The 24,334-nt window shown below is 36.7% G+C and overlaps 1 protein-coding gene across 1 annotated transcript in view; it reads left to right on the top strand.

Annotated features, from left to right (window-relative positions):
• LOC131857916 (uncharacterized) overlaps positions 1 to 24,334 on the top strand; it is a 192,663-nt gene that overhangs the window by 53,095 nt on the left and 115,234 nt on the right. The gene's annotated exons all lie outside the window — the stretch shown is intronic.

Genomic DNA, 24,334 nt, shown 5'->3' with positions numbered 1-24,334 from the left:
TCAGCAACTCTTTTATTTCTTCTGGTTATTCTTCTTCATTCTCTAGATTCTTAGTCTTCTTAGGAACTAAGGCAAAACACACATTCACATGTCTCATTCCATCCAGGAATTTCCTTCCATCCACTAAATAGATTCTAGCATTCGTATAGACTTCACTCTTCAAAGGCTCCTCCAAGGACAACAAAGTTTGCTTCATCCCATTGGCCACAATAGTGTATGTAGTATTCCTCCCATCATGTATTGCCTGCCTTTCAAACTGCCAAGGTCTACCCAACAAAAGGTGACAAATATCCATAGGCATAATATCACACAAGACTTCATCATCATTATTCGCAATTTTCAATGTCACCAAGAATTGCTCACTTACTAATAACTTTTGATCATCCTGAATCCATGCTATTTGATAAGGCTTAGGGTGTTTCAATCTTTTCAAATTCAACTTGTATATGGTGAAAATGGATACAACAATATTGAAAGACTAAATGAATTCAACCACAAAACCCTAGCCTAACAACAACAAAGATCCACCATAACATATGAAGATTACCTAAGACAATGAAAATCAAATGAAATCACACAGATTATACCATCACATGTCCAATAGGGTTTGGATCTCCATTCTTCCTATCTCCATTGATCTTGCTTGATATATTTGCTCTCAGATTTTATATGCACAAGATCTCAACAAAGAACGGAAATGTGGCTGCAAGTAGGATCGCATATGAAAGTGCAAAAGTGTAGTGTAGTCGAGTGCGTAATTGAGTTAGGGTTTGATAATGAAGGAAGCATCTCTTTATATAGAAGACACTATATGAAATGGAGGGATAAGATTGAGAGGTGTAAAAAGAGGTCGGCTATGATTAGAGGGTAGGTAGAGGAAATAAGAAAATAATGAAAGGGTAGGTAGTGTAGGAATTAAGAGATGAATGACATGTGTCATGGGTAGAAAAGGCTAATGAATTAATTAAATAAATAAAGATTTATTTAATTAATAGAAGAAGTGGGATTAATTAAATAAATAAGATATTTATTTAATTTAGGAAAAAGATAATTTAAATAAATAAATGTATTTATTTAAATGAGAAATAAGGCTAGAAGAGGATAAATGAATTAATTAAATAAATAAGGATTTATTTAATTAATAGAAGAATTAGGCTCAAATAATTAAATAAATAAATTAGACATGACAATTTTAGGTGTCTACATTTTGCCCCTCTTTGAGACAATGCAGCTTGTCACGTTGTTTCAAAGAAGATAAGATAAACTGATACAAAGTTGCCCCAAGATGGGAATGATATGCCCCCTCGAGAGATTGGATGAAAATGTCTGAAAAGATCGCAGACAATCTCTCGATAAGAAAGAAAGGCTAGAATGGACTGACCGGATAGAGTGACAGAGTCATGGGATAAAGAAGACTGACTCGGGAGACGAGGGTTAGGGCTAGGTTAGGGCTAGGGAAGTCTATAAAATAGACCACGAGGGGAATACATCCTCATTGTCATCCACACATCCAAGAGATCAGAGTGCAGAGTGAGAATAGAGCAGTAGCAGTCAGCAGCAATGGCATTGGTGCATAGATTCGATGGCGTTCGCCGATTTCAAAGGCCAGTCGATGCAGGAGAGCCAGTAAGTACCACAAAACCTCTTTGTGCCTTATTGCATTAATTGTTGTCATTAATGCATCTCAGGTAGTGCAATAAATGCACTTTAGGATAATGTCAAATAATGTCAAAAACGTGTAGGCGTGTCTGTGTTTGTTCCAGGCACGTCTATGAATTCAGTAGTGTCTATGTCAAATGTGAACGCATCTATGTTGTGCAGGCACATTTGTGAAATGTGGGTATGTCTGTGCAGGATAGGCACATCTGTGCAAAACAGAGGCACGTCTGTGTAATGCAGGCACATCTGTGCAAAGCAAGCGCGTTTATGTCATGAAGGCGCGTTTATGTCTTCAAGGTCAAATCGGCAGTTCTGTGATGAACATACGTTGTCGATTGGATAAGCCACTAAGAGGATACACTCAAGCAGGTCCTCTAGGGAAGACTAGAATAGCAGATAGGGCTAGGTTTGACAATTCTGTGATAGAACATACGTTGCCAATTAGGAAACTACTCAAGAGGATTCACTCAAGCAGAGGCCCTAGGATAGGATAGATCAAGGCACTTTGTGATGAATAGTGAGTACCAAGACATAGTACTGTGTGATGAAGAGGGAGTACCAATAGGTGCAGCACTTTGTGATGAACAGTGAGTGCAAATATGAGCAACACTTTGTGATGAACAGGGAGTGCAAAACTCATAGTACTTTGTGATGAATAGGGAGTACCACTAGGATAGATAGCAACACTTTGTGATGAACAGTGAGTGTCACTGGGATAGATAGCAACACTTTGTGATGAACAGTGAGTGTCACTAGGATAGAAGCAACACTTTATGATGAACAGTGAGTGTCACTTTGACTGACATGATTGCTTTGCTTGACTGCAGGAGTATTTGCCTATGCTAGAGTCACGAGAGAGATTCCCGTCGACGCAGAGATTACAACCAGAGCTAACATTCGAGGACCGAGCTACTATTGAGGGTATGGATCTACAATACATTCTGTATGTGCCTGAGTTTTGGGCGAACATGGGGTTGCTGACTGCGCTGGCTGAGAGATGGCACTCAGAGACATGCACGTTTCATTTGCCGATGGGCGAGATGACAGTCACCTTGGAGGATGTATACAGGATTCTGTGGATACCGATCAATGGGGAGTTAGTTCCTTACGATCAAGATGGAGATAGGGATGCACTGAGACGAATGTTTCAGGATCCAGGACTGGAGATGAGGGTTGGACATATGGCTTGGGACACGATGATATGGACTAGATTGGCGCTAGCGGCGGTGCTAGTAGGAGTGATCAGTGGGTTCCTCTGTATCAGTTTTGTACCATTTTGTATGATGATGTAGACACCTGCGGGTGATTGTAGCCATATGATTTTGACATCATTGTATCATGACACTTATGATTTTAATATATATATGAGATGATTCATCCTTGCAGCACCTATATGCATGTGTATCTATGTGATGTATGTTTCTATGTGATGGTTATGATATGGATGCAAATATGTACATAATGAAATGCAATATTTTTGTTCTGTTATGTTTTTAATATGTTATGCCAATGCAAATGTGAATGTATGAAATGCAAATGAATATGATAATGCAAATGATTATTTACATGATGAAAATGTAAAATGTGCTAATATGTGTTGTGTGCAGGATGTGATGCAATTGTAATATCTATATGTATGTATGAAATGCTAATATGTGATAATGCAGGTGCAACTACATGAAATGCAAATATTTTTGGTGTGTCGTTATACTCAGTCATGTGATAATGGGCTACACGGACTCAAGAAGGACGATGGAAGTCAATCAAGAAATGGGGATGGAAGATAGAAGATATGAAAGTGAAAGAGCTTCTTGTGCGTTATCATCATTGAGCTTTATTATGGCAAGTAGGTTATGACAATCAAGGCATATGTTTGACCCAGAAAGTCATTGTACCTGTTTGCATGGAGACAAGATAGTTGCAAACAAGGAATGGCCCAGTTCACACTAGACTCACAGTGTCCTCATATCCTTGGACAAGTCATAGCATTACTAAGAGACAATCCACAGACAGCAAAAGAAAATAGGTGACGATACCCCATCCTCGCCTTTCTAGTCAAAGACATCCTGGAGATAGAATCTCTAGTCATAGACATCCTGGAAAAGCTAAAAGACATGTCACCAAAAAGATAAAATCAAAAGAAAACCAAGACTCGACACCAACATCCACTGTAGTCTTCAAGTTTAGTGTCTCTTGTCACTTGTATAAGTCTATTGATTATGGTCACAATGTTTACTTTCATAAAAAGGCTAGATAGCACTGAACCATATGTTGTCTGAGTCTGTTGAAAGATTTGATTTGTTGAAGCCCATTGTTGTTGTTGTCTCATCTGAAACTGACTGAATCCATAAAATTGATACTTTATTGCGGAGAAGACGAAACTTTATTGCGGATTGGTGATGCGAATGTTTCTTTATTGCGGATTATGCGTGGATAGACTGAAGAAAACTGGAAGAAATTGTACTCCTAAGAACGTGCGATGCTCTCAGTTCCACACACATCACTAGACATAGGATTTGCCTTAGCCATAGATAGGAGCTGATTTATTATGGATGGAAAAGGGGCGAAAATGAATGTTTATTATGAATGGCGAACCAATCTTGGGTAGATCAATAATAAGCCATGATAGGAATGGGTAAGTTTATTATGGATGGATAGGTTGTGAGTGTGTGCAAAAAGTGAAAGGATGAAATGGAATCCTAAAGGAGGGAGGAGCAATGTCTCTACACATGGCGCTGGTGACCCAGTTTTCACCATGGTACTTGCCCAGGGCGCCACTGAAGTGATTTTCACTGTTGGACAAAATGTTTTTTGTTTTTCAATTTTTATTTTTGTGTCACAAGGCACCTGTTTGCCAGGTTTTCACCAAGTAACAATTTTTTTTTTTTTATGATTTTTTTGTATTTTGAATTTTTTTAATTTTTTTGTATTTTGAATGAGGATACTCTGAAGAGTTATGTGTAAAACCTATGAAGGTGCATGCTATTGATGGGATCCTCCAAAGGTTAACCCTCTATGGTTGAGAGCTGATATGCACCAGATCCATAGGTTGTTGTAATGATGTAAGGGCCAAGCCAATTTGGTTCGAACTTGCCTTTCTTCTCTCTATCTTGCTGATTTCTAGGATTTTCTCTGAGAACCAAATCACCTACCTCAAATGTGCAAGGCTTGACTTTGTGATTGTAGCTGCAATGTTCCTTGACTGAATTATGTGTAGCTCAAGTGACTTTTTTCCTTGATAAAGGAACTGAGATAGAATTACTAGCGTGTGGACTACGTAGGCCCATATGCATGTCGCCTAAAGAAGTTTGGGCATCCCTGACAACAAAGTCCCTTGAGAAAGCTCCATTAAAGGTCCATGATGTATCGCCAAAAGGTAAAGTATGTGTGGAACAAGTGGATGAGTTATGAAGGCTTATGATTGTGAAAAGAAGTGAAAGTAGGATAGCATGATGGAGACTTAGGATCAACAAGTATGCTTTTTGACTTGAAATTTTAGAACTTTTGCCCCCAGTTATTTTGGTATTAGGGGAGATCAACTCTTGCTCTTTTTGCTTCACAGGATTTTTATCCTTGACTTTGATTTTTGCAGAGCCCAGTAGCTTTTGATTTTGATTTGGACCGAAGGACTTTTCTTTATTTTTGACTTTTAGATTTTTCTTTTCAAAGCTTGATTTTTGATCCCCAATGAGTAAAGGCTTTTGTAATTCTTGTTGATCCAATTCTGGAAGTGGAGTGGAAATAGAATGAGTGGATGATATGGTAAGGCTATGTGAGTTCTCAAGAGGGCTGGCGATACGCTCAATAGATTCTTTGTTGGAACCACTCTTAGGATTATTGATATCAAGAGATGCTTGCACCACTGGAGGAGATTTGCATTCGGACTTAGTAGCCACAACACTAGGTGGTTCACACCCAATTCCTTGCAAATTGTTTATAGATTGTTCCTGTCAATTGAATGTCTTAGGAGATAGTGAGAATTGATCAACATGAAAGATATACTCACCACATCCCACGTCTTTAATCTTGAACTTTTCTTTTAGCTCTGTTTGCTTTGATGTTGAAGCTTTTAATGATTTTGGATCCACATATGTTGATGAAGGAATAGCTTCTCGATTGACTGGGATTATTATTTCTGATCTAGGTCACAGATTGTTGCAATATATGAATGGATTTGGGTCAGCTTTGACAGTCACTTCAACTCCATTGTGTGGAAACTTGATACATCGATGATATGTAGATGGTATTGCGCTCATCTCATGAATCCATGGATGTCCTAGCAATATGTTGTATGTGAGATCTAGATCAAGGACTTGACAAACCACATCTTTAGTAACTAGACCAACTCTAAGAGGCAAGGTGATTGTGCCTCTGGATGAACGCTCTTCATCATCATATGCTTTGATGGTAATTTTGTTTGCAGCATTCACAGCTTTGTCTGAATATCCCAATTGTTTAATAGTGCTCAATGTGCAAATGTTCAAACCTGCTCCTCCATCTATCAAGACTCGTTTTATTCAATGTTTGTGTATGAAGGCTTCGATGTGTAAAGGTGCATTATGTGGCCAACTTATGGAGGCGTCATCAGCTTCTGTGAATGTAAGGGAATGTGGAACGGAAAGGTATCCCACCATGGCTTGAAACTGGTCCACGTTCAGATTAGTAGGGATAGGAGTGTCTCTCAAGATTCTGTCAAGAATGGCTTTATGTGTAGGAGATATGCATAAAAGCTCAAGGATGGAGATGAGTGCGGGTGTCTTCCCTAACTATTCTACAAGATCGTACTCAGGCTTGGTTGATGAGGAAGCGGTTTTTTTAGTTGGAACACCTTGCAAAGTGAATTTACCTCGACGAGTTGTGACATTACATTCAGAGGTAGGTTCGGAAGAAGATCCAACGCCTTTTAGGACAATCTTGGGTCTTTAGGTAGAATTCTCAGGTGTTTTGTCCTTGATGATAATGGTAGAGACATAATTGTCCATCGAGATGTGATTGATAGTTGAATCATAGTTATAGGATGCTCTGGTATAGTTGGTTTGGTCATCTGTGGCTTTAGCTTTTCCCTTGTCATGTTTTGGGATGGTTCCTTAAAAATTTCATGTTCTTGATTGGATGAGTGTCCTTCAACCTCAATGTCACCTCTATCAATGAGATCTTGTATGATGTTCTTCATTCGATGGCAATTTCTTGTTTTATGTCCCTTGCTTTTATGAAATTCACAATACTCATCATCATTCCACCAATTTGGTTTGACCTTTGGCTCATATGGAGGTAGATCTGGAATTGTTATTATCTTGTTTGCCACTAGCTTTTTGAAAACTAACTCAAGTGGTTCTCCCAATGGGGTGTACTTCCTTCATGACTTTGAAGTTGTTTGAGTATTCACGTGATTGTTTGTAGAACTTGATCCAGAAAAAATGATTTTTGGTCGTACCATATTGGCATCAACAACACCATCATTGACTGTGTTCTTGTTTTTATTCCAAAATCTTGGCTTGTCTTTTCCTTTAAAGTCATCTTTGTTTTCCTTGAATATCTTAATGACTCCTTGTTCAATTAGGACCTTCTCTATTGTTAAGCCTTTTTCAATGACATCCTTGAAGGTGGACAAACAAGCTTTCCTCAAGTCATAACCAATGTCTTTGTTGACATTCTGGGTGAACATCTCTACCATTTGTTTTTGTGGAATTTCACAAGAGCATCTTCTAGCTAGATTTTTCCATCTTTGTAAAAATGATGAAAAGGATTCTCCATCCTTTTGCTTGGTGTTGCACAAGGTAGTGACTGATATGTCTGTCTCTATGTTATATGAGAAGTGTTGGATAAATGCCTCTGCTAGATCACCCCAAGACTTAATTCCAGGTGGAAGTTGGGAGAACCATTCCATAGCTTGATCACCTAAGCTTTGTGGGAATAATCTCATCAAATATGTCTCTTCTGCTGCTACCTCAATGCAAGTTGTGAAAAATTGTCTTATATGTGCCTTAGGATCCCCTTTTCCTCTGTACTTATCAAACTTAGGTGTCACAAAGTGTGTAGGAAATGGAGGCATTGGAATGCTCTTGTCAAATGGATAAGGACATATGTCTCTCATTGTGTATGTTGGCTTCGGTGTATTTATGTCCTCCATTTTCTTTTGTAAATCCTTGATTTGTTGTTCCAAATTGCTCGTAGGTGGAGACCGACTTCTTGGACCATACCCCATACTTGAGGCACCAATTGGAGGAGGAGCATGTTGCATATATGGATGATATTGATCATACACATGTTCATATGGAGGAGGTCTATAATGATGTTGTGTATATGGACCACTTGGTATATAGTCATGTTGAGGAATGGAATATCTGCTTTGTCCATGTATACCATACTCTATAGGCATGTCATGAGTTTGTTCTAGTGTGTTGCCCCCAAATTTGATGCAGGGTTTCCTTGTGTCCAAATTTTGAGCATGACTTTGAATATCCAATTGCTTGGGTGGTTGATCCTTAGCATTGGTATGTGATTGAGCATATTTTTCTGCATAAGACTTCCATAATGGTCTACGAAGGTGAGTATCATATGCTTGACCATATGTATGTGGGACCTCTGGTTTTTGAAACAAAGATGATGGTGATTCAGGCACCATATGTGGTCCTCTATTGCCTCCACTATTAGACCTCCTTTGATCCATGTTGGAGTGAGGTTGTTGCAAAGGTCGATTTTCCATTATTTGAGACATGTCAAAATCATGAGGGATCTTGGTTCCACTTTGTGTCATCACTTGTAGAAAATATTGTCTATCTCTCCTCATTATTTCCTCAACCAATCGATCGAAATGAGGATTCATAATGGTTTCTTCCACTTCTGCTGAATGTACGGAAAAGTTGTCCATATTGTCATTGTGTGTATCATTGTTGTTTGTAGTGTCCATGTTCTCAACATTTGGAATGTTTCTATAGGCATCCATGTCAGGTAATGTAGTATGATCAGAATTCAAAAAGATATCATTGTCATACTCATAAGAACTCATGTTTGCAGATTCTTAAGCCTCTTTAGCTTCTCTCCTAGATTTTTGTAAACGGGTTTCAACCATGAACTAGGTATTGATCAAGATGTGTGAGACTAGATGAAAATGGAAAGATATGAAAGACCAAGAGTTGGATGGAATGTAAATGAATCTAAAGTGTAAGACCAAGTATGTATGTAGTAGAGTAGGTGTGGCTTCCAAAGAGATGATAGTTTCTCTTGATGAGGTAAGTTGACCTTGACTCTAAGTAAGACCAAATGAGACCCAAAGGTGATAGACCTTGATGAGGGACCACTTAGCAAAGTGTTGTTGTATGTAGTATGTTGACAAAGCAAGATGAGGACAAGCAAGTGACCTTTTGACTCAAGTTTAGACAAATGTGAATGTAATGTAAGGTGTAAAGCAATGATGAACTTTGTGAGACCCAAAGACAGGTTGAATGCTAGATGAAAACCCTAGAGAGATAACCTAGGAAGCTCAATAAGTCTGAAATTGACTGTTCTTATTTGCTGAATTATGAAAGTTTTCAATTCTGAACACAGACGTGCCTGTATACTTCACAGACGCGCTAAAAGGACACAGATGCTATTATGTCAGACACAGACGCGTTTCTGAAATGTTGCAATGTTGCTCAAAAGACACAGATGCATTTCTACCCTTCACAGATGCGGTTATATGACACAGACGCGGTTCTGTTGGACACAGACGTGTTTCTGCAAAATTTGTGCAATTTTTCCAATCTGTGAAACTGTTTTGTTGTGACCAAATCTGAATGTTTGACTATTTTTCATGACAAGAGGACATAGTGTTGATGAGGACTCAATGTTTGCAAGTGTTTAGACTCCAAAATGACTCAAAGACAAGTGTGTTGTTTGATGTAAAATTGTTTTGCATACACTTGAAGACACAAAAGACACAATGTTTTGATGTTTGGTCTTGAATGTTTGATTGTTCAAAATAAGTCAAGCACAATTCTTATGGCTGGCCAAGATAATAGTTGTTGATCACACATTGAGTTTCCCCCGAGGCTACGCTATTCAGAGTGGATACTTAGATGCTTGACCCCACTGGCTCCACCCTCGGCACTCACTTCTTGGGGCAGCCAAGCATCAGTCCCCATGAAAACTCCCCATGGTGAACTTTGTATCTCTACTAAGAACCATATGTGTGTAGGCCGCTACTAGAGGTCCAACCTCCTGCCCCAACAACTAGAAGGATTTTGGATTCTAAAGCAAAAAGGTGCTAGTAAGGGCATCCGCTCGTGTGGCCATACATGTGGCACTTTCAGCTCTGTAAATACAGAAGGCTGCCAGCCAGTAGGGGTTACGCCCTACAAATGATCAAATAAATTTGATCAAATGGGTTTATGGGGAGACATAGTGTCAGTATGAACTAATCAGCACACGTTATTCATAGTTTTCACCATGAATACAGTTATTTATAGTGGTTTGGAAGAAGATAGCTTTTCTTTTGCTACCACTTGGGTCGTTCTTTCCTCACTAGTAGTCCTAATGACCACACAGGGAGATAGACCCCCTAAAGATTAAACAAAAAGAGCCTATTGCCCAAGACACAAAGGACACTGGTTCAATTTTAGTGCACCAATTGAAGTGTTTGATAATCTATGAAAACAAGGCACACAATAAAGATCAAAATAAAATCCTTGTCAGGGTCCTACAACAAATATTTTTTAGTAGTTTGGATTGTTTCAAATGATCACCCCTTCCTGCAAGCACACAAGTTAGGTAAATTTTAGATCCAAAAGACTTTGTGAAATAGGGGCCTTCAACAATGCGTTTTGTTGACCAATTCAAATATCTGATTCATCACAAAAAAAAACACCTATAAAATTTCAAGAGATTTCCATAAATGTAAGAAAATCCAAAAAAATTGCTAATTTGCTCCAAAAATTAATTTTTTATGAAAAATCATAAAAAATTCATATAAAATGCAAAATAGATCCAAAAAATCTGAAATTTTTATTGGAAAGTCCTGATAGTCTTCCAAACCTGCATAAAAAAAATTCTACAACAAATCCAATCAGTTTGTGAGATATGAGTAAAATAATGCAAAACCCTAATTTTCAAAGATCCGATTTTTGAGGAATAATTTTGCATCAAATTTAAAATCACAAAGAACAGATCCTACGTATAATTTTGAGAGATTTCCAAAAATGTAAGAAAATCTGAAAAATTCACTAATTTTCTCTCAAAATTAATTTTTTATGAAAAATCATACAAAATTCATATAAAATGAACCTTTGATCCAAAAAATCTGAAATTTTTACTGAACACTTCAAATAAATTTCTTGACTTGCAAAAAAAATTTTATGCCAAAATTCAAAGTCGTTTGTGAGATTTAATCCAAATAAGCAAAAACTCTAATTTTTAAAGATCCGATTTTTAGGGAAATATTTTGCATCAAAATTAAAATCACAAAGAACATATCCTGTGTATAATTATGTGAGATTTCCAAAAATTAAGAAAATCCAAAAAATTCGCTCATTTGCTCTCAAAATTATTTTTTTATGAAAATTCATAGAAAATTAAAATATGTTCTAATAGATCTGAATTTTTCATTAAGAGCTCCTGATACTGTCTTCAACTTGCAAAAAAAAATTGATGCAAAATTTCCAAGCCGTTTGTGAGATATGATCAAATCTCTCGAAGATCTTGATTTTGTGTCCAAAACCCTAGCTGCACAAGGTTATTCTCCAAATTGTTTTATAAAACAGCAATATAGGGTTAGAAAAACCTGCAAAAAACACAAATCTAACAAAAATCAATGTCCCACAGGGTGTGCCAAAATGTATATGGTGAAAATGGATACAACAATATTGAAAGACTAAATGAATTCAACCACAAAACCTTAGCCTAACAACAACAAAGATCCACCATAACCTATGAAGATTACCTAAGACAATTAAAATTAAATGAAATCACAAAGATTATACCATCACATGTCCAATAGGGTTTGGATCTCCATTCTTCCTATCTCCATTGATCTTGCTTGATATATTTGCTCTCAGATTTAATATGCACAAAAGCTCAACAAAGAACGGAAATGTGGTTGCAAGTAGGATCGCATATGAAAGTGCAAAAGCGTAGTGTAGTCGAGTGCGTAATTGAGTTAGGGTTTGATAATGAAGGAAGCATCCCCTTATATAGAAGACACTATATGAAATGGAGGGATAAGATTGAGAGGTGTAAAAAGAGGTCGGCTATGATTAGAGGGTAGGTGGAGGAAATAAGAAAATAATGAAAGGGTAGGTAGTGTAGGAATTAAGAGATAAATGACATGTGTCATGGGTAGAAAAGGCTAATGAATTAATTAAATAAATAAAGATTTATTTAATTAATAGAAGAAGTGGGATTAATTAAATAAATAAGATATTTATTTAATTTAGGAAAAAGATCATTTAAATAAATAAATGTATTTATTTAAATGAGAAATAAGGCTAGAAGAGGATAAATGAATTAATTAAATAAATAAGGATTTACTTAATTAATAGAAGAATTAGGCTCAAATAATTAAATAAATAAAATATTTATTTAATTAGACATGACAATTTTAGGTGTCTACACAACTTATTCACCATCTCTTCTGAAATAAGATTATCTAAACTAGCACTATAAATAACAACTTTATAGCACTTATCGGATACCTTACGGCTCGTCTTGAACAAATTCTTCCTCTGCAAGGGTTCTTCATCTCTCCCGGTGTGTAACAAATCTCTCATCATCATCAACAGTTCTCCATCTTCCAGTTTATTAGCTAATCTGGTGGGGCTTTCTTCCACCACTGCTGTTTTTCCACTATTCTTTGTCTTCTTACACTTGAAAGCACAATGTCCTTCTCCTCCACACTTATAGCAAGTTCCTCTAAACACTCTCTTGTCTTGTCTTCTGTCATATTTTCCAAAATTCTTATTCCGGTAGCCATTTAGTTCTCTCCTCTGGTAGAAATTTCTATCATCTTTCCAGTATGAATCACCTTCTTTGCTCACTTCTTTGTCCGTGTTCTGATCCATACAAGTTTCTCTACCTTTGGTATATCCTCTTCCTCCTTGAAATCTTTCTCCGAAAAACCTTCCACCTCTACCTCTTTGTCTCTGCTCATGTCTTTTGTTCAGCTTCTCTTCTGCTTTCAGAGCATACTGGTAAGCTTCTTCAACACTCTGCGCTTTGATCAAACTGAGTTCATCTTGTATAGACATCCGCAATCCATTCAAATATCTTGCAACTTGTTCAACTTCATCATCAATATGTTTGGATCTGATATTCAATTTGTAAAATGTTTTGGTGTACTCCTTCACACTAGATTCCTTCTGCCTCAAATTATTCAACTTCCGGAACAAATTCACTTGATAATCAACTAGAATAAATTTTGATTTCAACTTAGCAACCATCTGATCCCATGTTTTGATTTTCTCTTTACCTCTTCTTTGTTTATCAACCTGCAAATACTCTCACCAAAGAGATAGATGACCCTTCAACCGGGTACAAGCATATTTCACCTTTCTTTCTTCTGCAGTGTTTTCTGTAGACACCTAAAAAAGTCTCATTGATCATGTACTAATTATTCCTTTAATTGATTAAATAATCTTTATTATTTAATTAATTTAGTTAATCTATTTCTTCTATTTTCATATTTCCTCATCATTTCACTAATTATTCTATTTTCTTATTCTATCATCCTTTAATCATTTTAAATCCTTTTCTAAATATTAATTAAATATTTATTATTTAATTAATTATGGTTAATTTCTCAATTTAAATAATCTCTATTATTTAAATAAATTACTAATTATTCAATTTCTCTCTCTAATCATCATTCAATCATCAACCCTTTTCTAAATATTAATTAAATATTTATTATTTAATTAATTATGATTTAATCCTTTAAAATTAAATAATCTTTATTATTTGATTAAATTCCATTTCTAAAATAATTAAATTGTTTCTTTAAATTATTTAATTAACTAATTAATTCTTCCATTTTCAAATCCCCAAATTCTAATTTCATTTAATTTCTCATTTGTTCTAATTTCTTCCAAATTCAATACAAATTCAATACATGTGCATGATTTCAAAAACTAAATTGAAAATCAAAATCAAGTTCTAAATATATTCAAATACTAAATTGAATTAATAAATTCAATATTTGAATTAAAATCTTATGCAAAAATTAAATTAAAAATCTAAATCTAAATGCAAGCACATGCTAAATTAATTAATTCAATCAATTGATTAATTAAATCATTTATCTCTCCAATCTCTATTTCTATCTTTCAGTTAGCTTTTTCTAAGTTAAGCTCTTTGTGTCATCTTCTTTATTTCCTCCAATCATCCTTTTTCTATCTTCAGTTAGCTTTTTCTCAATCAGTTGACTCAATTAATCTATTCAATCTATTGAGTTTCACTTCTACAATCAGCAGTTCAACTATCAATTTTCATTTGAGCTCACCTGAGTTCACACCTCTTAATCAATCTGTTCCACCTTTCAATCAATCTTCTCCAATTTTCTATAAATTGAGCATCCAATCTCCATTTTCAATAATCACAAACTTTGAATCTTTTTGTCACTTGCAAGTTACCAGTGCAATATCTGAGAGCCATCATACCACGAAGAGGAGAAGAGCAATGGAAGCAATACGCAGTCACGGAATAGGGAGTTTTTTATTTGATTTGATGATTTATAATTCCTATTTCTCAATTGCGTTATTCCATTGTATTGTTTGTCAAATTCTGATTAAGATAGGTATTCATGATTTCCCTTGTTTCTAAATGATTACTTTGTTTATAGAAGATGAATTTTGCATCCCACATTTTCAAAATCAAAATATTTCTCCATCTCTGAGATCCAATCCATCAATTCATCCGAAGCCAACTTTCCATCATATTCCGGTGGGGTAAAATGAGGTTTAGTATTCTCCCTACTCAAAAACCTCTCTTCATCTGGATTGATCACTTGGGGGTTTACTTTTTCTGCCAGGGCTTCTTCTCCTTCAAGTAGTATCACGCAATCACCTCTGTCAAGTTTTGAGTTTCAGTTTTTTGTTGGTTTAATTTTACTGCTAATCTTTTGTTTGCAGCCTGTGGCGGATTCGAAGAGGGGATTAGATTAGTAATTTTGCATGCACACCTCACTGATAGTTCTAATACTTAATATAAGTACAGATCCAATAGCCAACAAGATGTGAGGGGGGGGGGGGGGGGGGTGTGAATCATACAAACTTAATCTTCCATTAAAACATCAGATTCAACCTCGGTAACATATATATCAATAATATAACCAAAACTGTCAAACATGCAAACTCAAAAGCACATAAACATCATAAACCTCATAACACCAGATTTAACGTGGAAACCCAAAAAGGGAAAAACCACTGTGGGATTTCGGACCAACTAAGAAATATACTCTTCTAGAGTATGCTCGATTAAAAGCAAATCCTGTTAAAGATTACAAACACATTGCTAGATGTGACCCAGTTAAGGGATTTCCCTCAGATCTGTTAGGATCTTCACCTTGTTATAAGTGACCTTGTTAAAAGATTTCAAACACTCAATTAGAATGTCACCTTGCTAGAGGGTTTTACAAATAAGACTGTTAAGTCCACTCGGTTAAGAGATTTTCTGTCACTTTCACAAAATAACAGTAATAAAAATCTATCTGCAACTTCACATCTAAAATGCTAAAGTAGATTCCTATTTGTTCAATATAATCTAGACATAGAACTAATCTTGTCTATCTGTTGGGCTTCTATACTCTGTTATTCAAACAGGTCTTCAAGCTTCTGTGCTCGGTAATCACTATGTAGCATCCCTGTGCATACACTTGCCCGCATACCTTGTTTATCAACAATTTCCTATTTATAAACAATTAGGTAACCGCTTAATCTCCTTGATCACATTTCCCATGATCAATCATAGCCATCAAATCTTCAATCTTGTCCAGGTTCAATGCATCTTTCGATCTGAAAATGTTTTACCCTGCCTTGGAACTTGCATATTAGTCTTGGAACTTGTGCCAGGGTATTGCGGTTCAATCTACGTTGTAGATCTTTATGCCGACTTTCCATTGCCTTAGATTCATTAACAAACTTCATCCACGACTCACCAATCATTTAATCAGCTCCATCTCATCAGCTTCCTTCATTAAATAACGCATGCAAACATTTAATGCATTCTGTTATAGCTCGGTTACAACTCGGTTATAACTCGGTGAATACTAAACTTCACTCGGTAGACATTCCGCTTTCATTAACCGATAGCGATAACCTTAGGGTTTACCGACTAGGTTCCTTAGGGTTTACCGACTAGGTTCTTTGCTTGGTAACATAGTATAGTATTAACCTTCACAATTTACAGCATATGTATGATGTTAAAACAATCTAAACATCATGATCTCATCATTGTCTGACTCGGTAGTAGTTGCCCATTGTATACCTTATTCATCATAATCTTTCCTGTGTCTTTTACCGACATCTTTATACTCTTTTAAATCATACTTCTCAAGATATGGCAACATCATACTGAATTAGAAAATCAATTTCTTGACATCAATGGAAAAATAATAATATCAAGACCGTAAACATCTTTAATCAGTTATATCCATAATCATCAACAACCTTCTCAATATCCTTATGAAATGCCAACAATCTTTCATTGTTTGCTATAATGCAATATTGCCAACACTCACACTTCAATTTTTAGTGCTTAAAATCAACAATAGTTAAAATAGTTAAAATTGACATGCATGGATAATCTCACAGTTCAATGTTGGTGCTTAAAATAAACATGGGCTAAAATTGACATGCATGCATCTTACACTTGGTTTTTGGTGCTTAAAAATCAAACAAATGGTTAAAATTGACATGTATGCCTTCATCCTTGGATTTGGTGTTTAAAATTGACATGTATGCCTTCATTCTTGGATTTGGTGTTTAAAATTGACATGCACATGTGGATCTAACACCTAAATTTGGGTTATAAAACGAACGTGAATCAGGCTGCATTAGATTAAATCATTTTTAATTTTCTTAAGGGAAAAGAACTTTTTATTTGTTTCTGGGTTGGACCTACTATTGCACTAATTGACTTTCTACTCGCCATCGGGCTCTTAGGAGAAAGAAGGAAGGTGACAATGACATCCAAATTTTCTTTTGTTCTATGTAATGAGGGGTATCTTTGACTAGGGATTTCATCACCCCACAGAGGTACTTCGAATAGGGATTCGTTGGGGATATCATCTCTCCCAGCGTACTCTCGAGCGGGTTTTTCAAGCCGCTATATAAATATATTGGTCAGGCGGCTAGAGTGTTGAGTGAATTTGATGTATGTGGGGGCCTTCCCTGCACCAATAAGCTCAACTAAAGCCTTAAGTGGCTTGCTCTGAGAATCCGTCGTTGGATCGGGATCCCTTGAAACCTAATACTAAGAACCAAATTAGTTGACAAAAATCCTACGTTTAGTGGTTCTAAGAGTGTGGATCGTACCCCATAGATACCCCTCATGTACCTTACATTATGAGACAAAAATCCCTTGGTGATAAGATCTTTGGATCTTTGGGGTAAGAGAAACTGGCATGCCCAAGAAGTGTGTGTCATGGAGTGGAGCTAGTGCTACCAAACTCTCTATCTGTCCATCTTGTTTCGGTATTTTGTTGTGGGGGCCTCACTGAATGGTGTCCAATATCTAGCCTAAGATTGTATTCCATGTTTTTTTATGTATCGTTGTGATAGACCAGTATTGAGTCAGTCCCTTGGGCTATTTCAGGCCCTATCCCACGTATCTCTGAATTTTTTGAGATTGTATGAAAATTGAGTCAGATAGCTATACATACTTACCAGCCATTGTTCTCAGATTTGGAAAACTGCAAAACATTGTCCTACACACGAACTTACCAAAAACAAAGTCTATTTTGAAACTGATTCTCAGAAGTCCTTACATACTTGTGACTATAGGCAGTCCCTTACATAGTCTTTTGCATAGTCCCACTTACGTCCTCATTATCGTCCTACATAGTCTCATTTACGTCCTCATTATCATCCTAAGTCTTTTGCATTATCATCCATATTAGTTGCATAGTCTTGCATTATCATATATGTCTTCATCTAGACCTCATATATGTCTAAGTCCATTGTAAATTATAGGTTCATAGCATGTGCATTCATGGGTCTCCTGGGTGATGGTTTGCTCCCCTTCGAGCAACCTAATCTAGTTCCAAATGGCGGTCAATGAGAAATCATTGATGGTCTAGCTAACTTAGCTTGGGATTTGAGAAGAAGCACACCTCAATATATAGGAGTCATACACGAGATAAACATTGAGTCTAGGATTTCCCATATAATTGATAGAGAGATTGAGGTTGAACAACTTCGTCAACAAATGGAAAGACTTTCTTTAGAGAAATCTAGAAATTCTAAAAAGATCTCACATCAAAATCCTCAATAGAGTCTAGTGTAGTCTTGCATACCTCATATTTACGTCTACTGTCTAGTGTTAGGTCATCATCTTGCATAGAACCATCCTCATATAGGCAATTTTAGATGCTCGTCACAAGGTCCTAGAAAGAAAAAGGAATAATGGACCCGAACAACACACAATCTATAAACCCTACTTGGAACATGGACATGTCAATAGGTCAACACTCAGGTACACAAACAATGTCCACCTTAAATGAATTACAACAACATCTGAAAAAGGAAGAAATTAAGTTTGCACGGCAAGACCCACATGTCCTCATGATCCTAGATGCACTTATACATAGCGATAGGGATAAGTATCTTACGATGTTAATACAAAATGGGGCAAAACTACCTGAGGATTTTGATGTCACAAAGATTTTACCACCAAGAAAACTTTAGGTCAAGATAACAATCAAACACCACCCTTGACACAAATACAAGAAACAACCCCCAGTCAAACGTGCCTCTCCAAACAAATGTCAACACCAATGCAAACTTTCAAACAAGCGTGTCATCTTCAGCGTTCAATGCTAGTATACCATCACAGAGCATACCAATAATATCAAGTGTCTCAGCACCTATTCAAATGCAAGCAACAAGTGCAACCCAACCTCCAGCTTCCTATTATATGGGATCCACGTATAGTTATCAAAATGCAAATCTAGGTATTGCCAATACAGCAAGTACAACTCAACCAAACATGGGTTTGCATATCGCCTATTTCACAGTACCTATTGGAACACACAACACACAAGGTTATAATCTTGGTACCTTCCAACAACCTCCTAGTTGTGCAACCATGAATCCTTTTGTGGGACATACACAAACACAAGGTATACCTTTGACACCAACAGATATTCTGACACAACAAATACAGAATTTGCAACAACAAATGACGACCATGCAAACTGGTAACGATAAAAAGAGCTACACAATGCAGGACTTACGTCCTTATCCATTTGATCACACATTATACATGCCACCTTTCCCAAAACACTTTGAAACACCCAAATTTGATAGATATCATGGGAAGGGTGATCCTAGAGATCATATCAGAGAATTTTTTACAGCATGTATAGAAGTTGCCTCAGAAGATACTTATCTAATGAGACTATTTCCTAAAAGTCTGGGAGGCCCGACTTTAGAGTGGTTTTCACATTTACCACCAACCATCACGTCATGGGGGGAATTAGCTGAACAATTTATTGCAAACTTCTCGCACAACATTGACACCCCAGTTACTTTGATGGACTTATGTGCCACTAAAAAATACGAGAATGAAACATTTGCATCCTTCATACAACAATGGAGTGCTCTCTATAGGAGGTGCAAGACAGTTATCCTAGAAACAGAGCAAGTGGATATGTTTATAGAAAATTTGATTCCTAAGATTAAATATCCGATACAAATGCAATGTCTAACCACATTTAAACAAATCACCGAAAAGGCTCTTAAATGTGAGAAGGGATTAGTAGAACAAGGTCTTATTAAGTATGGCAACACCAACAACAATGACAAATCTAAGTTTTGGTCGAAAAAAAAAATGTGACCAATGATGGTATTGTAGACGCCAGAACAATAAACAAAACTCAACTCGTCTTATCTTTGGGAACGAGTCAGTCAACAAATCCACATACAGGGAATAACACAACATCAACAACTGTAAATGCTACGCAAAACACGAACACAAGATACCTCTAGGTAAACGCTCCAAGAAGAAATTACACACCTTTAGGAGAACCTATTGAGTCAGCACTCAAAAAATTAATACAGACAAACATGATTACTTTACCTAAAGTAAGAATATATGAACCAGGTCCTTTCAAACCCACATGGTGGAACGACAATGATTTATGCGATTATCATAAGACTAAAGGTCACAAAACGGCAAGTTGCTACAAATTGAAAAACTTGGTCCAAGATATGATAGACCAAGGGGACATCACAGATGATATTGATAAGACCTCAGCAAACACAAACCATACAATTTTTAAGGATCCTTTTGTTAAGCATGACAAAGGAAAAGCTACCACATCAGGTACCCAAGACAATACGACTAACCACACGAAGGTCTCATATGACTACACTATTCATGCCATTAGCTCAAGAGATACAACAAACAATGATTCACAAGAAACACCTGCTTAGGAGGACCATCATCAAGACACTCATAAAGATGACAACCAAATTTGCATGATATCCGAAGCACCAAAGTACGATGATGACACAAATCTTTGTCTCAGAGACTAGGGGCATGATCAACCATCTCACTCAGGTTGGTTTGAAGATGAACTCATAGAACATATTATGGATGTCAAACATACACATCAAGAATATGAAGAGGGATTGAACATAAATCTTGATAAAATAGCCTATGATACAAATGATACAATTGCTACAATCACAATTACTCCCAGAGATAGAGACTGTGCAGTGGTTACTCGTAGGTCAAAGGTAACTTTACAAGGGATACCACAAAATCAACCACCACCAGCAGGGACTTACAATGTAGTTGAGCAACTTAAGAAAACTCCAGCACAGATATCATTATTCGAACTATTGTGTATTTCACCCAATCATAGAGCTATACTGGACAAAGCACTTTAAGATTCAGTAGTGGACAGAGATATACATGAACATGCTTTCCAGTCTATGGTAGGAAATCTGACACAAAGCACACATATTACATTCATAGAACAAGATATTCCTAATGATAAATTGCTTCATAATGACCCACTACATCTAGAAGCTTACATTCATAAGAAAAGAATCAAAAGAGTACTCATAGATGGGGGAGCCAGTCTCAATATTTGTACTTTAAATTTGGTCAAAGCATTGGGATATTCTGAACTTCACATTGATGCTTCCAAAAGGATAAATATCAAGGCTTATGATGACGAAGATCGTCCATCTAAAGGCATTGTAATATTACCTGTACAAGTAGGACCAGCAACAACAGAGGTCGCTTTTCAAGTCTTGGATAGAGAGCTGGGATATAACATGTTATTGAGCCACCCATGGATTCACACCATGCAAGCAGTACCATCCACATTCCATCAGTGTGTCAAATTCCCATACAATGGTATTGAAATCACCATAAAGGGGGATCCAAATCCATTCCAACATTGTAATTATTTGAAAGACAGTGTCAATAATCAGGTCGCACCTCTCACTACACAGCTGGAAACATTAAAGATCACATAAACAAAAAAACATATGCCTACAACATCCTCCTTACAAATAAAGGATATGGGTTATGGAGAGTACTCTATTGCAAATACTTTAAGTGGGAAAGAGTTGTCTCTTTCACCTAAGTCCTTAAGGAAACCTCACACTACAATGCAAAAGCAAGACAAAGGAAAAGAAATTATCAGATACACAGACTCGTGCTCTTTCATTAGATGGGGTGACTTACAAGAAGAATCCTTGAATGAAGATGTTAACCATTGGATATATAGAGAAGAAGATCATATGACAATACCCAGAATACACACAGATCAGTATGGCAATGGATTCAAAATACTCCAAAGACATGGATATGATGGTACCACAAGCCTTGGGTTATAGAAACAAGGAAGACTAGAACCTATCATTCCTAATGATAATCCAGGAAATCAAGGATTATGGTACAAGCATGTACAACATATCACTGAAGCAAGACAACGTACTCTTGATATACTAAATCAACCAAGCAAACCCTTAGATTACATATCACAAAGTAATTTGTCCACACAAGCGCTTCCATCTTCATCTCAAACAAGAAATCGGGTACTTACATCACCAAGTGCAGAATCAGATGGGGAAGACATGAGACAACTCTTGCAAGAACCTACCATTGAGTTACAAAATGATGCAGCTAGTGACACAACAGTACAGGCTAATGTGGCAACAGAGGCAGGATTACCCCCACCACCTGAATCCCACCCATGGTTATTGTCACTACTTCTACCACGAGAAGCAACTCAAGCTCAACCTAACGAGATAGATGAAGAAAGATTGCAAAGGCTTATACCAGGCTTAAGAAGGGTCACTAATGGGAAAAGAAGACCAGTCAATCTACAACAGAATCAGGGACATGAACAAGAAGAAATAAGTGATGATAGCTCATATGATGAAACATATATTGAAAGTGAGACAGACTCTCATGATTACGAATTCTTATCACTCCATGATTCTAGCCCACCAGAAAGGGTAATATTACCCCTAGAGAAGGGAGTAATGATTTACTCCATGATTCTAGCCCACCAGAAAGGGTAATATTCTAGCCAATCAAACAATCAAGTCTTCATGTTATCTGAGTCTGCTAAAGAAGGGAGTAATGATTTACCCCTAGTACATTCACACTTGATTGATTGGGGCAAGAAGGAAAACCAATGCTAGATTGGTTTGAAAACGATGAAGCAATTTCAAAATTTCTAGGAGCCAAAGAGGGATTTCTGCAAGGTGATCATAAAGCAGGGTTTGCTATAGACCTAAATAGAACGGCATACTTTGGAGAAGAAAGTAGTCCTCCAACAGAAGATAAGGATCAAACTATCTATAATGACAAAAGTGACTTGGGTAATCTTCCTATGGAAAGAGAAAGTTCAGCACTGCTTACAAAGGAAATAGAAGAAGTAAACATAGTAGAAGGGGAGGTTGTACATAACATCCATCTGGAAAAATCATTGAGCAAAGAAGAAAAAGATAGATTCATTCACTTTTTTAAGCAATGACCTATCAACTTTTCTTGGTCCTATTCAGACATGTCGAGCTTAGACTCTGAATTAGTGTTACATCACTTACCATTGATACTAGGAGTTAAACCTTACAAGCAAAAATTGAGAAAAATGCATCCAAGTATCGCATTACTAGTTAAAATATAACTACAAAAGTTGTTGGATGTAGGTTTTATCAGACCTATTGACTACGCAGAATGGATATCCAACCTGGTACCTGTGACCAAGCCCACATGAGGCATCAGAATCTGTACGGATTTTTGAGATCTAAATCTGTTGGCAAATGCACACTCCAATGAGACATTGTAGGTGATTGAAGGTTTTGTCATTGATGGCAACCTTACAATCCTATGACACTGGCAAGGCAATCCACCGGCACTAGCAAGATCAGACTCTACACCGACACATAGATCACCGGCACCGGCAATGAAAGGAAGCATACCGGCACAAGAAGCAGACAGGAATTTTGTTAATTATATATTTTGTTTATTATTATAAAATCATTGTAAGCCGACTTGGCAAATTGTAAAATGACTCTTATATAAAAGAGTTCATTGTAGTTTATTGAAAGAAGAATTATGCAAGCATGGAAGAATGTAATTAGGTGAAATAAGGCAGACCTATTACGCGAATTATAGGTTAAGGGTTTATGTAAGAAGCAGAGCTATAAACCGATACTGGATCTAGCATAGTAGATGCTATTTTGAAGCATTACATCACATTGGATTTATATAATCCATTTTGTAAGTCAATGAGACTTCCCATTTTGTAATTGAGCAGTGAGCTCTAGGCACTTGGCCTTCCTGCATGTGCAGGCCCCTCTTGTAGCAGTAATATTCTCTTATTGGCCAGTAAGTGAATATTGTGGGTCATAAATCGTTAAACTATTGTGTTATGGTGTGTTTTTCATGTGGTTGTTTCTATCTCTGTTTACTGCATTACTTTTTGTTTACCGGTGCACAGTATTAATTTGTTCTTCATGTTTTAAGTTAAGAAATTCATCAAACTGGATAGATACTGATTCACCCCCCCCCCCTCTCAGTATCTGTGGGAATCCTAACAAAATAAAGCTTGCCCTAAGGATGACTTCCTGCTACCCAATATCGACATGATAGTTGACCTAACAGCTGGAAATGAGATGCTATCCTTAATGGATGGTTTTTCAGGATACAACCAAATTAAAATTGCACCAGAAGATCAACATAAAATGGCCTTTACATGCCCATGGGGAACATACTACTGGAATGTAATGTCATTTGGTCTTAAAAATGTCGGAGCAACATACCAAAGAGCCATGAAAACATTGTTTCATGACATGATTCATAACATAATGGAAGATTACGTAGATGACATATTGGCTAAATCACAAACCAGAGAAAGTCACCTTGCAGTTCTTACACAAATATTTGATCGGTTGAAACAGTATAATGTCAGATTAAACCCGAAGAAGTGTGTGTTTGGTGTAACAACAGGTAAACTGTT

This window comes from Cryptomeria japonica, chromosome 8 (assembly GCF_030272615.1).
Source record: "Cryptomeria japonica chromosome 8, Sugi_1.0, whole genome shotgun sequence".
Classification (NCBI taxonomy): Eukaryota; Viridiplantae; Streptophyta; class Pinopsida; order Cupressales; family Cupressaceae; genus Cryptomeria; species Cryptomeria japonica.
This window is presented reverse-complemented; position numbering and strand designations above follow the sequence as displayed.